Here is a 15,618-nt window from a genome sequence, read left to right as displayed (position 1 = left end):
AAAAAAAAAAAAAAAAACAGGCACAGTGGGAACCCACAAGCAGTAGGTGTGGTATAGGTATGGGGTTCCTCCATGAGAAACACAGGGATTAAGTCCCATCTGGGTTACTGCTAGCCCTGTGTACCTGCACTGGGAAGCTATGCCCCCATAACAGCAGGACTTAATTCTGGGACCTCTGCAAATCAGTGGGGCTTAACCACCTAAATGCCATCAGGACTGGCATTCTGAAAGCAATTACCACCCCAACACACCTGGCAGGCAACCTCAATGAGGATGTGCACCCCTCCAGAGCAACTCCTGCCCTGGGGAAGAAGCAGCCACCCCTAGCCACCAGCACCCTCACAGCAGTCATGATCCAGTCAAAACAGGAGGGGCCCTACAAGATGCCTGCTACATAAGGCCACTACCTTCAAGACCAGGAAACGTAGCTGACCTCTATAAAGTATAGAAATAGAGACAGACAAAATGAGAAAACAGAAGAATATGTTCCAAACAAAAGAACAAGACAAAAATCTCTGAAAAAATACCTAAATGAAACAAATAATCTGATTAAGAGTTCCAAGTAATGGTCATAAAGGTACTAGACTTGAGAATGGATGACCTCAGAACTTCAACAAATAAAAAAGCCATTGAGAGCAGAAGAATACAGTAATGAAAACAGACATACTAGAGGGAGTCAACAGCAGATCTGAGGCTACGGAGAAACAGATCTGTGATCTGGAACACAGGGTAATGGAAAGAACCCAACCTGAACATCTGGAAGAAAAAAGTATTTTAAAAATGAGGATATGTTGTGGGATCTCTGCCACAACATCAAGTGTACTAATATTTGCATTATGGGACCCCTAAAGGAGGAGAAAGAAAAAGGGGCAAAAAATTTACTTGAAGAAATAATACCTGAAAATTTCGCTAACCTGGGGAAGGGATCAGACATCCAGATCCAGGAAAAGCAGAGAGCTTCAAACAACATGAACATATGGAGGTCCACACCAAGACACATGATAAAGTAAAAAACTAATAAAGAGTATCTTAGAAGCAAAAAGAGAAAAGCAAGTAGGTACATACAATGGCAACTCTCTATAAGGCTATCAACAGATTTTTCAGCAGAAACTTTGCAATCCAGAAAAGAGTAGTAGGATATATTCAAAGTGCTGAAAATAAGAAAGCATACCATCAAGAATATTCTATCCAGCAAGGTTATCATTCAGATTTGGAAGAGAGAAAAGAATTTCCAAGAAAAACAAAAATTAAAGGGGCTCATCACCACTACATTGGCCTTACAAGAAATGTTAAAAGGACTAAGTAGAAAAGGCCATGACTGGGAGAAAATTATGAGAGACGAAAATTTCACTGATAAATCAAACATACAGTAAAGGTAATAGATCAAATACTTACAAAGCTAGTATGAAGGTTAAAAGATCAAAGTATTAAAATCAATTTTATCTACAAAAATTAGTACACAAAATACTAATACACAAAATAGATGTAAAATATAAGATCATATTTTTAAAAATGGCAGGGTGCAAAGAGTAAAAATATAGTCTTTTAGAATATGTTCAAAGCCAACTGATCCAATTTAATATAGACCCCCACATACATAAGGAGTTATTTATGAATCTTACATTAACCACAAACCAAACACCTGTAAGAGACACAAAAAAATAAAGACAAAGGAATCCCACGTATCACTAAAGAAAGGTATCAAATCACAAGAGAGCTGGAAAAGAAAGAACAGTTGATAATAAAAAACAGAAAAAAGTTATCAAAATGGCAGTAGGCACATAGCTATCAATAATTATTTGGAAGCATTAAGTCCATTTACATTTAATCAGAAGACAATGGGGGACATGAAAAGATAAACAAAACAAAACCCTATATGCTGCCTTAAAAAGACTCACTTCAGTACTAAAAAAACAGAGACTGAGAGGGAAGGGATGGAAAAATAGTCCATACAAATGGAAGCAAAATGTAAAAAGTAAAAAGCTGAGTCAGCAGTACTTATATCAGATAAATAGACTTTAAAACAGGCTAGTTTAAGAGACAAACAGGGCATTACATAATCCTAAAGGGACCAATTCAACAAGAGGATGTAACAATTGTTAATACCTATATTAACATAGGATCATCTAAATGTATAAAAGCAAACATTAACAGATACAAACAGAAAAATTCACAGTAATGCACTCAAAGTAGAGAACTTTAGCAGCCCACTTAAACCAATGGAGAGATCATCCAGACAGAAAATCAGTAAGGAAACTGGTGTTCAGTGATGCATTAGACCGGATGGAATTAATAGAGACGTATAGAATATTTGATTCAAAAAGCAGAATGTACATTCTTTTCAAGCACACATGGAGCTTTCTTCAGGATAGACATGTTAGACCACAAAATAAGTTTCAATAAATACAAGAGGTTGAAATTCTATCAAGTATCTACTCTGAGCACAACACTATGAAACTAGAATTACAAACTAACCAAACAAACCACATGAAGGCTAAACATTCTACTAAACAACAAATGGGCCAAAGAAAGCAAAAAAAATAAAAATAAAAAATTAATTGAATACAAATGAAAATAGAAACAATTGTTCAAAATCTTTGGGATGCAGCAAAAGCAGTTCTCAGAGAATTTATAATAATTTATAATATAGGCATAACTCAAGAAATAAGAAAAATCCTAATGAACAATCTACCCTTGCACCTTAAAGAATAAGAAAAAGAATGCCCCAATGTTAGTAGAAGGAAGAAAAGATTAGAGTGGAAATAAATGAGACAGAGACTGCAAAAGAAGACAAAACAGCATCAATGAAACTAAATGCTAGTTACTTAAATAGATAAACAAAGTTGACAAACCTTTAGCCGGAGTCATCAAGAAAAAAAAGGGGGGAGGACTCAAAATCAGAAATGAAAGAGAAGTTATAACCTACACTACAGAAATATAAAAGATTGTAACCAACTCCTATGAAAACCTGTGTGCCAACATATAGGAAAACCTAGAAGAAATGAGTCAATTCCTAGAAACATATAATCTTCCAAGACTGAATCAAGAATAGAAAATCTGAACAGACTGATAACTACTAACAAAATTGAATCAATAATCAAAAAACTCTCCATAAACAAGTTTAAGATCACATAGCCTCACAGATAAATTCTATAAAATATTTAGAGTTAATGCCTATCCTTGTCAAACTATTACAGAAAAAAAAATAGAAAAATTGCTTTCACCTTCATTTTATGAGGCCACCATTGCCCTAATACCAAAACCAGACAAGGACACCACCAAACAAACACAAACAAACAAAAACAAGTTACAGGCCAGTATCCCTAATGAACATAGGTGCTAAAATTCAATAAAATATTAGTAAACCAAATTTAACATACACGAAAATCAATGTTCACCATAATCAATAGGATTTAATCTAGGGATGCAAGCATTGTTCAGCCTCCCAAATCAATTAACATAATGCACTACATTAGTGAAATGAAGGATTAAAAAAAATCGTGATTATCTCAACAGACGCAGAAAAATCATTTTAAAAAATTCAACGTCCATGCATGAAAAAAACTCAACCAAGTAGGTATAGAGGGAACATACCTCAACATAATAAGGGTCATATATGACAATCCACAGCTAAGAACATTCAGTGATAAAAAAATTCAAACCTTTGCTCTGAGATCAGGAACAACATAAGGATATGTTCCTTAGAAACCTATAGTCTTCCAAGACTGAATCAGTAATAAATAGAAAATGTGAACAGATTTTTATTATCTAGAAACATGATTAAGATAACTCCACTCCTGATGTGCCTGGGTGGCTCAGTCGGTTAAGCCTCCGACTTCGGCTCAGGTCATGATCTCACGGTTCGTGGGTTCAAGCCCCACATCAGGCCCTGTGCTGACTGCCAGCTCAGAGCCTGGAGCCTGTTTCAGATTCTGTATCTCCCTCTCTCTCTGACCCTCCCCTGCTCACACTGTCTGTCTGTCTGTCTCTCTCTCTCTCTCATAAATAAATCATTAAAAATTTAAAAAAAAAAAAAAAAGATAAGTCCACTCTCACCACTTTATCCAACGTAGAATTGAAAGGCTTAGCCATACCAATTAGAGAAAAAGTCACCCAAATTGGGAAGGAAGAGGTAAGATAGTCACTATTTGCAGATGACAGGATCCTACTCATAAAAACCCTAAAGACTCCACCAATCAATCAAGAACTAAGACATCAATTTGGTAAAATTGCAGGACAGAAAATTAGTACACAGAAATCTGTTGCATTTCTATACTCTTATAATGAACTAGCAGAAAAAGAAATTTTAAAAACAACCCCATTTACAATTGCATGGAAAAGAATTAAATGCCTAGAGATAAATTTAACCAAAGAGGTGAAAGACCTAAACTCTGAAAACTGTAAGACAATGATGAAAAAATATAAAGACCCCCACACACATGGAAAAATATATCATGCTCATGGATTGGAAGAATACAGTTAAAATTACTATAATACCCAAAACAACATACAGATTCAGTGTAATCCCTATCGAAATACCAGTAGTGTTTTTCAACAGAATTCAAATACGTAATTGTAAAATTTATACGGAATCACAAAAGACTTGAACGAGGCAAAGCATTGTTGAGGAGGGTAAATAAAAACAAAACAAGCTGAAGGTATCACAATCTCCCACTTTGTACTACAAAGCTATAGTTATCAAAAGAGTCTCTTACTGGCAGAATAGACACATAGATCAATGAAAGAGAATATAGCACTCAAAAATAAACTCATACTTATATGGACAATTAATCTTCAATAAAGAAGGAAAGAACTTAGAGTGGAGAAACCATATCTTCAATAAATGGTGTTGGAAAAACTGGACAGCTACATTCAAAAGAATGTAACTGGACCTTTTTCTCATCCTATATTCAAAAATAGAATTCAAGATGGATTAAGGGCCTAAATGTGAGACCTGAAACCATAAACTTCAAGAAGAGCACATAAGCAGTAAAATCCTAATCATCATCAGCCTCAGCAATTTTTTTCTGGATCTGTCACCCCAGACATGGAAAACAAAAAGGAAAAAATAATAATTGAGACATCATATAACTAAAAAGCCTTTGAACAGTGAAGGAAAGCAGCAAACAAAAAATCAACTCAGTAAATGGAAACAGATATTTGCAAGTGATATATCTAATAAAGATTAACATTCTAAATATGTGAAGAACTTGTTCAACTCAATTCCAAAAGAAAAATCTGATTAAAAATGGGCAGACATTTTTAATGTCTAAAAACAGACATTTTACCAAAGACATACAGATGACTGACACATAAAAAGATTCTCAACATCAGAAAAATGCAAATTAAAACCACAATGAAATACTGTCTTACCTGTGTCAGGATGACTATTATCAAAAATCCAGAAAATAACAAATGTTGGTGAGGTTGTAAAGAAAAAGGAACTCTCGTGCACTGTTAGTGGGAATGTAAACTGGTGCAGTCACTATGGAAAAACTTTATGGAAATTACTCAAAAGATTAAAAGTAGGTACACCATACAATACACTAATTTCATTTCCGAGTATTTACCCAAAGAAAATGAAAACACTAATTTGAAAAGATATATGCACACCTTTGTTTATGGCAACATTATTTAAATAGCCAAGATATGGAAACAAGTCAAATGTTTGTCAATAGATGAATTGATAAAGAAAAGGTGGTACTTATACTCAATGCAGCATTTTTATTTAGACTGTCTAAAAAAGAATGAAATCAGTCTGGGAAACATAGTGAAGTAAGAAGATTATAAGTTTACCTTGTACCATGAATACACCTATGCAACATCCACATTATCATAAATAACCCAGAAAATGATGCGAAGACTGGCAGAGCAGTACTTGTAGCAGACATAACAGACTTTAAAGCAAAGGCTATCATCATAAGAACCAAAGGATATTATATAATCATAAGGGAAACAATCCAACAAGAAGATACAACACTTATAAATACTTATGCACCCAACATAGAATCACCCAAATACATAAAGCAGCTAATAATAAACATAAAGGAAGTAATCAATAGTAATACATAATAATAAGGGACTTTTAACACCCCACTTACATCAATGGATAGATCACCCAAACGAACAAAAAATTAACAAGGAGACAGTGACTTTGAATGACCTATTGGACCAGATGGATCTAAAATATATTCAGAGCATTCGATCCCCAAACTGCAGAATACACATTCAGGTGCACATGGAATATTTTCCACAAAAGATTCCATGTTAGACCACAAAGCAAGATTCCACAAATTAGAGAAGATTAAAGTCATACCCTCCATCATTTCTGACCACAGCCCTATGAAACTAGCAATCAAGTACAAGAAAAAATCTAGAAAGACTGCAAATACAAGGAAGTTAAATAACATGCTACTAAACCATGATTGGGTCAACCAGGAAACCAAAGAAGAAATTAAAAACTACATGAAAACAAAAAGAAAACACAACAGTCCAAAATCTTTGGGATGCAGCAAAAACTATCCTAAGGGGGAAGCTTACTGCAATAGAGGCCTAACTCAAGAAGCAAGAAAAACCTCAAACAATTTAACTTTACACTTAATAGAACTACAAAAAGAAGAACAAAGGAAACCCAAAACCAGCAGAAGAAAGAATACAAGATTAGACCAGAAATAAACAATCTAGAAACAAACAAACAAAAAAGAAAAAGAAAAACCAGATCAATGAAACCAGGGGCTGATTCTGTAGAGGAAAAAAAAAAAAAAAAAAATCAATGAAACTGACAAAGCTCTAGCCAGACTCAAGGAAAGGATTCAAATAAAATCACAAATGGAAGAGGAGAAATAACCAACACCACAAAAGACAAACAATTCTAAGAGAATACTATGAAAAATTATATACCAACCATTTGGACAACCTAGAAGAAATGGATAAATTCCTAGAAACATATAAATTACAAAAACTGAGGCAGAAAGAAACAGAAAATTTGATAGCCCAATACAGTAATAGTCCAATTACTAGCAAGGATATTGAATAAAAACAAAAGAAAGAAAAAAGCTCCCAACAAACAGAAATCCAGGACCAGACAGCTTCATAGGTGAATTCTAACAAACATTTAAAGGAGGGTTAATATCTATTCTCAAAGTATTTCAAAAAATACAAAAGGAAGGAAAACTTCCAAATTCATTCTGAGGCCTACATTCTCCCCTTACCAAAACCAGATAAAGACACCACAAAAAGAAGAGAACTACAGACCATTACCTCTGATGAACACAGATAGAAAAATCTTCAACAAAATACTAGCAAACCAAATCCAGCAATACATTTATTAAAAAAATCATTCATCATGATCAGGTGGGATCTCTTCCTGGGATACAATGGTGGTTTGGTGTTCACAAATCAATGAACATGGTACATCACATCTATAAGAGGAAGGATAAAAGCTATGTGAACATTTCAATAGACGCAGAGAAAGCATTTGACAAATTACAGCATCCATTCGTGATAAAAGGCCTTAGCAAAGTTGGTTTAGAGTGAATACATATCAACATAATAAAGGCCATATATGAAAAAAGGCACAGCTGACATCACACTCAGTGTTGAAAACCTGAGAGCTTTTCCCCTGAAATCAGGAACAAGACAAGGATGTCCACTCACACCCACCAAATTGGTAAGGAAGTAAAACTGTCACTATTTGTATATGACATGATACTTTATATAGAAAACCCTAAAGACTCCACCAAAAAACTACTGGAACTGATACATGAATTCAATAAGATCGCAGGATACAAAATCAATACACAAAACTTGTTGCATTTCTGTACACTAATAATGAAGGAGAAGAAATAGAAATTAACAATCCCATTTATAATTTGCAAAAGAACTGATAAAATATCTAGGAATAAACTTAACCAAGGAGTTAAAAGAATTGTAATCTGGAAATTATAGGACATTGATGAAAGAAATTGAAGATGACATAAACAAATGGAAAGATATTCCATACTCATGAATTAGAAGAACAAATACTGTTAAAATGTCCCCACTACCCAAAGCAATCTACATACTTAATGCAACCCCTGTCAAAATACCAACAATATTTTTCACAGAAGTAGAACAAATAGTCCTAAAATTTGTATGGAAACACCAAAGACCCCAAATAACCCAAGCAAACTTGAAAACAACAAAACTGGAGGCATCATAATACCAGATTTGAAGATACACTACAAACCTATAGTAATCAATACAGTATAGTAGTGGCATAAAAATAGATACATAGATGAATGGAACAGAATAGAAAGCCCAGAAACAAACCCACAGTAATATGGTCAATTAATCTAAGACCAAGGAAGCTAGAATATTCAGTGGGGGAAAAGTCTCTTTAACAAATGGTGTGGAGGAAACTGGACAGCTATATACAAAAGAAGGAAACTGGACTAGTTCTTTACACCATACACAAAAATAATCTCAAAATGGACTAAGATGTTAGACCTGAAACCATAAAAATCTAGAAGAAAGCCTAGGCAGTAATTACTGACACGAGTCATAGTGACATTCTTCTAGATATGTCTCCTAAGGCAAGGAAAATGAAAGCAAAAATAAACTACTAGAACTACACCCAAACAAAAGATTTTGCAAAGCATAGGAAATAATCCACAAAACAAAAAGGCAACCTACTGAATGGGAGAAGGTATTTGCAAGTAATATATCTGATAAGGGGGTTAATATCCAAAGTATATACAGAGCTTATACAACTCAACACCAAAACTAAACAAAACCTCACATCCAATTAAAAACTGAGAAACATAAACATTTTTCCAAAGAGGGTATACAGAGGGCCAAAAGACATATGAAAATGCTCAACGTCATTCATCATCAGGGAAATGCAAATCAAAAACACAGTGAGATGTCAGCACACATGTGTCAAAATGGCTAAAATTAACAACATAAGAAACAAGTATCGGCAAGAATGTGGAGAAAAAGGAACTACACTGCATTGGTGGTGGGAATGCAAGCTGGGGTAGCCACTGTGGAAAACAGTATGGAGATTTCTCAAAAAATTAAAAACAGAACTACCATATGATCCAGTGATTCCACCACTGGGTGTTTACCCAAAGAACACAAAAACACTCATTTGAAAAGATATATGCACCTCTATGTTTACTGCGGTATTTACAATAGCCAAGGTATGAAAGTAACCCAAGTGTCCGTTGATAGATGAATGGATAAAGATGATGTGGTATACATATACACATACAGTATGTATACATATACAGTATGTATACATGTATACATATACAGTGGAATATTATTCAGCCAGAAAAAGAATGAAATCTTGCCATTTGCAACAACACGGATGGATTTAGAAGGTATAATGCTAAGTGATGTAAGTCAGAGAAAGCAAATACAATATGATTTTACACATACGCAGAGTTTAAGAAACTAAACCAATAAACAAAGATAAAAAGAGACCAAAAAATATAGAGAACAAACTGGTGGTTACCAGGGGGAGGTGGGTGGAGGGATGGGTGAAATAGGCAAAGGGGATCAGTACTACACTTACTGTAACAAACACCGTGTAATATGTAGAATTTGGAGCACTGTATTGTACACCAGAAACTAATATAGCACTGTATGTTAATTATACTAAAAATAAAAATTAAGAAATGAATGCAAAAAGAAAAACTGTGAGGAATGCAATCTTAACATCTCCAACAATATGGATGAACCTAGAGGCTGTTATACTAAGTGAAATGAGTCAGTCATATAGACAAATACCATATGATTTCACTTATATATGGAATCTGAAAAAGACGAATAAATAAATGAAAAACTAAAAAAAAAAAAAAAGGAATAAAATCCAACAGAAAGGAAATTGATGGTTGCCAGAGCAGTGGGGGGTTGGTGGTCAAGGAAAACAGGTGAAGGGGATTAAGAGGTACAGACTTACAGTTATAAAATACAATATGCCATACGGGTGAAAACTACAGCATATGAAATACAGTCAATGATACAATTTTATATGGTGACTACACTTATTGTGGTGAGAATTTTGTAACGTTCAACTGTCAAATCACTGTGTTGTATACCTAAAATATATTTTATGTCTACTTCAATGAAAAATAGAAATCCAACCCAAAAGAATTTTACAAATAAGTCTACAACAAATTACACGACCTGGATGATAGAGACAAATGCTAGGAATATAGAACTACCAAAACGGAAACAAAACATAGAGTGTCATAACAGACCTATAATACAAAATGAAACCAGTTTTCAGAAACCTCCTAATAAATAAAAACCCAATACAAGATGACTTCATCAGTAAGTTCTACCAAATGTTTAAAGATTGGTCATCAATCCTTAAACTTTCCCCCCAAAAATGTATGAGAAGCAAGCATTACCTAACTAGTTCTGCATGACCAGTGTTACCCTGATACCAACACCAAAGACAATAGAAGAAAATTACAGAGCAGTAACCTTTAGGACTATACATACTCAAAAAAAAAAAAAAAAAAAGCCAAAAAACCCACAAACAACAACAACAAAAAACTTCTACCAAACCTAATCCAGCTGAAATTTAACGTTTTGTGCAGCATGACCAAGTAGGATTTATTCCAGGAGTGTCAGAGTGATCAAACATTAAAAAAAAAATTAGGAGCACCTGGGTGGCTCCGTTGTTTAAGAGTCCAACTTCAGCTCAGGTCATGATCTCCTGGTTTGTGGGTTTGAGACCCACATTGGTCTCTGTGCTGACAGCTCTGGAGCCTAGACCCTGCTTTGGATTCTGTGGCTCCCTCTCTCTCTCTCTCTCTCTGCCCCTACCCTGCTCATGCTTGGTCTCTCTCTCTCTCAAAAATAAATAAATGTTAAATTAATAATAATAAAGCAATCCATGTAATACACCCATTGACAGAATGAAGAGCTAATCTTATTTGTTCATGCAGAAAAAGAATTAGGCAAAATCCAATACCCATTTATATTAAAAAAGACTCAACAAACTAGAATTTGGAAGACAGCCTCTTCAACTTGATGATATAGGACACTTTTGAGAAATCCAGTTATAGTCATACCCAACGTTGAAAGACATCTTTCTCTGTAAGGAATATGAAAAGATAGCCTTTTCCCACTGATATTCAACACTGTAGATATTCTAGCCAGAATATACATCAAGAAAAGTAAAAGACAAGAAAATTCAAAATGAAAATATAAAATTATCACTATTAAAAGTCCTAGAGGGCCTCCTGGGTGGCTTAGTCGGTGAAGCGTCCAACTTTCGCTTAGGTCATGATCTTGCGGTTCGTGGGTTCGAGGCCCGCGTCGGGCTCTGTGCTGACTGCCAGCTCGGAGCCTGGAGCCTGTTTCAGACTGTGACTCCCTCTCTCTCTGACCCTCCCCTGTTCACGCTGTCTCACTCTCTCTCTCTCCTAGAAATAAATAAAACATTAAAAAAATAAATCCTAGAGAATTCAAGAGAAACTGTTAGAATAAATGAGTTCACCACAGTTGCAGGATCCGTGATCAAGATGTTGGATTTTTATATACTGTGAACAATATGAAAGGAAATTAATAAAACAATTCCATTTATAATAGGAACAAAAAGAGTAAGATACTTTGGGATACATTTTACCCTCTCCCCCCCAAAAAATGAAAATATAAAACAATGCTGAAAGAAGATAAGACCTAAATAAATGGGAAGGCACCCTATGCTTATATACTGGAACAGTCAGTATTTTCTAAATGACATAATACTCCCCAAAGCAATCTGCATATTCAATACAATGCCTATTAAAATCCATAGTTCTTTTTGCAAAAATAGCAAGCTGATTGTAAAACTCAGATGGAATTGCAAAAGGTCTTAAACAGCCCAAACAATATTGGAAGAGAGGAGCAAAGGTGGAAGATTCTCATGTCCCAATTTTAAAACTTTCTATAACGCCACAGCAATGGAAACATTGGTTTTGACAACTACAAGTTTCCAACCATAAACATACAGATTGTGGGGAATAAGTTTAGGAATTCCCTGATTTTGCACCAATGGGTTAACAAGGTTTAGGACGAAAGCATCCAGAACAGGTAAACAGGGCAATTGAGCACCAAAGCAGGGTGAAATTGCCCAGAGCTAATTAGCAAAAGAAAGGTGCCTTGTTGCCCCTAAGGTAGCATGCTCTATTTATGGGTCTTATCGGCTAGGCAAGTTAAACAGGCGGTGCCTGATGCCTGCCATAGACAGCCATCTGCTGCTCGGCGCTGGGATTTTGTTTTGTATTGATCCAAAACCAAATACCACATATCCTTGAAAACCCCTTTCTCTAACACACTTGACTTAATGATCACTGTTTAGTTGTCTCTTTCTTCATGTCCAAACCTTCTGATCCTAATAAATAGGGAGCAAGGACCCTTACTTGGGGCTCCTGTCTCCTACTGGACATTAGCCTCTCTGGTATTTAATTCTGCATCTGCTCCCTCACTGGACAAGAGAGAACTCCAGACTCGAAGTCTGCAACAATAGATTACTGCAAAAGAATTGAGAGCTCAAAAATAGACCTGTAATCCTTGTTTTTTTAGTTTTTGACAAAGGTGCCAAGACTATTCAAGAAGAACGGCCTCTTCAACAAATGATATTGAGACGACTGGATTTCCACATATGGAAAAATAAAGTTGGACACTTACACCATATGCAGAAAATTAACTCAAAAGGGAACAAAGCTCAATATAAGAGCTAAAACTTAAAACTCTTACAAGTAAAACTTAAATCTCTTACAAGTAAACATAGGTGTAACTCTTCATGACTTTGAATTTACCAATGGTTTCTTAGATAAGACACCAAAAATGCGAGCAAAAAAAGAAAATTGGACTTCATCAAAATTACACATTTTTGTGCAAATGACATTATCAAGAAAATGAAAAGACAATCCAGAGAAATAGAGAAAGTAGTTGTGAATCAAATCTGATCAAACTCTAACAGGTAGAGTGTATAAATAACTTTCACGAATCAGCAAAAAGTCCCAAGTTAAAAGAAAATGTTACAGGTTGAATTGTGTCATTCCAAAAAAAAAAAAAAAAAAAGATATGTTTAAATCCTAACACCAGTACCTCAGAATGTCTTAACTGGAAACAGAGTTGTGGATATAATTAGTTAAAATGAGGTCCTGCTAATCACTGGTGAGCTTTACAAAGGCTGTCACATGAAAACAAAGGGAGAACCCCATTATGAAGATGGAGGATTGGAGTGATGCAGCTTTATGCTCTGAATGCCAAAGATCACAAGCAAATGACCAGAGCGTCAGAGAAGGCAAGGCAAGATTCGCCTGAAGAGTTCGGAGGGAACATGGCCCTGCCTGTATCTTGATTTTGGACTTCTAACCCTTGGAACATGAGACCAGGAATTTCTGTTTTATGTTATCTAGCTTGTGGCGTTTTATGACAGGAGCCCTAGAAAATCAATACAGTGGGCAAAGGACCTGAGTAAACATTAGGGCAAAGAAATACAAATGGCCAATGCACACATGAAAAGAAGCTTATTGTCTGTAGTTCCTAGGAAATGCCACTCAAAATCACACTGAAACACTACACATCCACCAGATGGACATCATTTAAAAAGAAAAATAAATGTCCTCAAAGATGGGGAAAAATGGGAACCCTATACATTGCTAATGAGAATGCCAAGTAAATAAACTGCTTTGGAAAGGGTTTAATGGTTTTTCAACGAAATAGAATTGTCATACAACCCAGCAATTTCAGTCCTAGGTATGTACCCACCAAAACTGAAAACAGATATTCAAACAAATATGTGTAAATGAATGTATATAGCAGCACTATTTATAATTGTCAACATATGGAACAACTCAAATAGTCATAGGCTGATCTAGGGATAAAGCAGATTGGTAGCTGCCAGGGGCCAGAGGGAAGAGGCAGATGTGGAGTGACTATGTCATGGGTTCAGGGTTCTCTTCTGAGGTGACGAAAGTCCTCTGTGTATATAAATGTCTATACATGCACACACACACACACACACACACACACACACACACACACAGAAATAAATAGAATACCCATATTGGTGAAAGGTAACATTCAATCCATTTAAAGAAGGGAGTCATTACCTCTGAATGTGCCTCTCCTCATTGTATTATGCCTTTGTGTAGGAGAAAAGACACTGATTGGTACGGAAAGCAAGATAAACCAATGCAGAAAAAAAAATCCAATTAAGTGTAGGGGGATGGAATTAATCAATGGTTTTTCAATCCTTAAGTTTTACTGTAAGAGTTTTAGATACAGAAAAGATGCGCTAATCTAATTCACTGCTTTTCAAATGCATAGCAGTTTCTGGATGGTAAAGCACTTTGATCTTATCACTATCTGAAGTGTAGCCTTGAAGAATATCTTAACTGGTGATTGCTTTTCTATCAGCAGCTTTCCAGCCAATTATGAAACAAGATTCATCCTTACTTAACTTTTTTTTTAACTTCTGGTGCTTCATTTTCACCTAGGATTAGTTTTTTCCTGTGACCCTTAGGGAAGAAGACATTTCTATGTTTAGCCTATGTTTTCAGATTTCTGTATTAAAGGACAAATGTCCTTAATATGTGAACACATGGCCTGCCATTCCTCTGGCAGAGAAGGCTGTAGCATGATACCTAGGGAACACTAAGTTTTGAGAAATTTTTCAATACTTGACGTGTCAATATGCTGTTCTTCGAGTCCAGTCCTATTATATCTCAAATTGAAGGTCTTAGATTTGTCATGTACAGTTATTCCTATTTGTAAAGTTTGAACATAGTTAGCTTTTCAAACTTCTCTGTATTACCATGCTTTAGTGTTTAAGAAATATTAAAATTTAGAATCATTGTGTTAGGTCAGTTCTTAGATCTCATCAATTTTTAACATTTGGACATTTTTGCCTTATCCTTATTATCTATAATCGACAATGAGCTATAATAGCTTTTAAATATTACTTCACAAATAATTTTACATCCTATCATTGCAAAATACTTAGGATTTTAAGTCCTTTTCTTGGACATTGTATAGTTGGCCCTTGAGCAAAAGGAGGATTGGATTTGGGTTGGAAGAGGATTGAAAATCTGCATATAACTTTGACTTCCCCCAAATTAACTACTAATAGCCTACTGTTGACCTGAAGCCTTACTGGATATCAATTAACATATATTGAATGTTTATGTATTATGTACTGTGTTCTTACAATAAAGATAGAGAGGAGAAAAAGTTAAAACCATAAGAGAAAATACATTTTTAAGACTGTATTTGTTGAAAAAATTAACACATTAGTGGACCATGTAAACCCATGTTTCAAAGATCAGTTGTAATCATTTTAACTGATGTGTTCCAAAAAGAGTCTATAAATCTCTGTAAGACAACACGTTTTACTATTATGTGGAAAAGGCCGAGGAACCAGATGAAAAAAAAAAAACAAAAACCCTTGAGACTGAAATGTAACACTTGTATTTTTTATGGTCATTAAAAAAATCATTTAACTTCTGAGCTTTGCTATGTCCGCCTTTAAAACAGATTATTGACACTATACCTACTGCTGGCAGGTTGTGAAATATAGATGATGATTGTTATACATTTTTTTGTTTAGGTTTCAAGGTTTTTCTAGCT

Source organism: Hyaena hyaena, unplaced genomic scaffold, assembly GCF_003009895.1.
Source record: "Hyaena hyaena isolate Hyena2069 unplaced genomic scaffold, ASM300989v1 scaffold_17, whole genome shotgun sequence".
NCBI lineage: Eukaryota > Metazoa > Chordata > Mammalia > Carnivora > Hyaenidae > Hyaena > Hyaena hyaena.
This window is presented reverse-complemented; position numbering follows the sequence as displayed.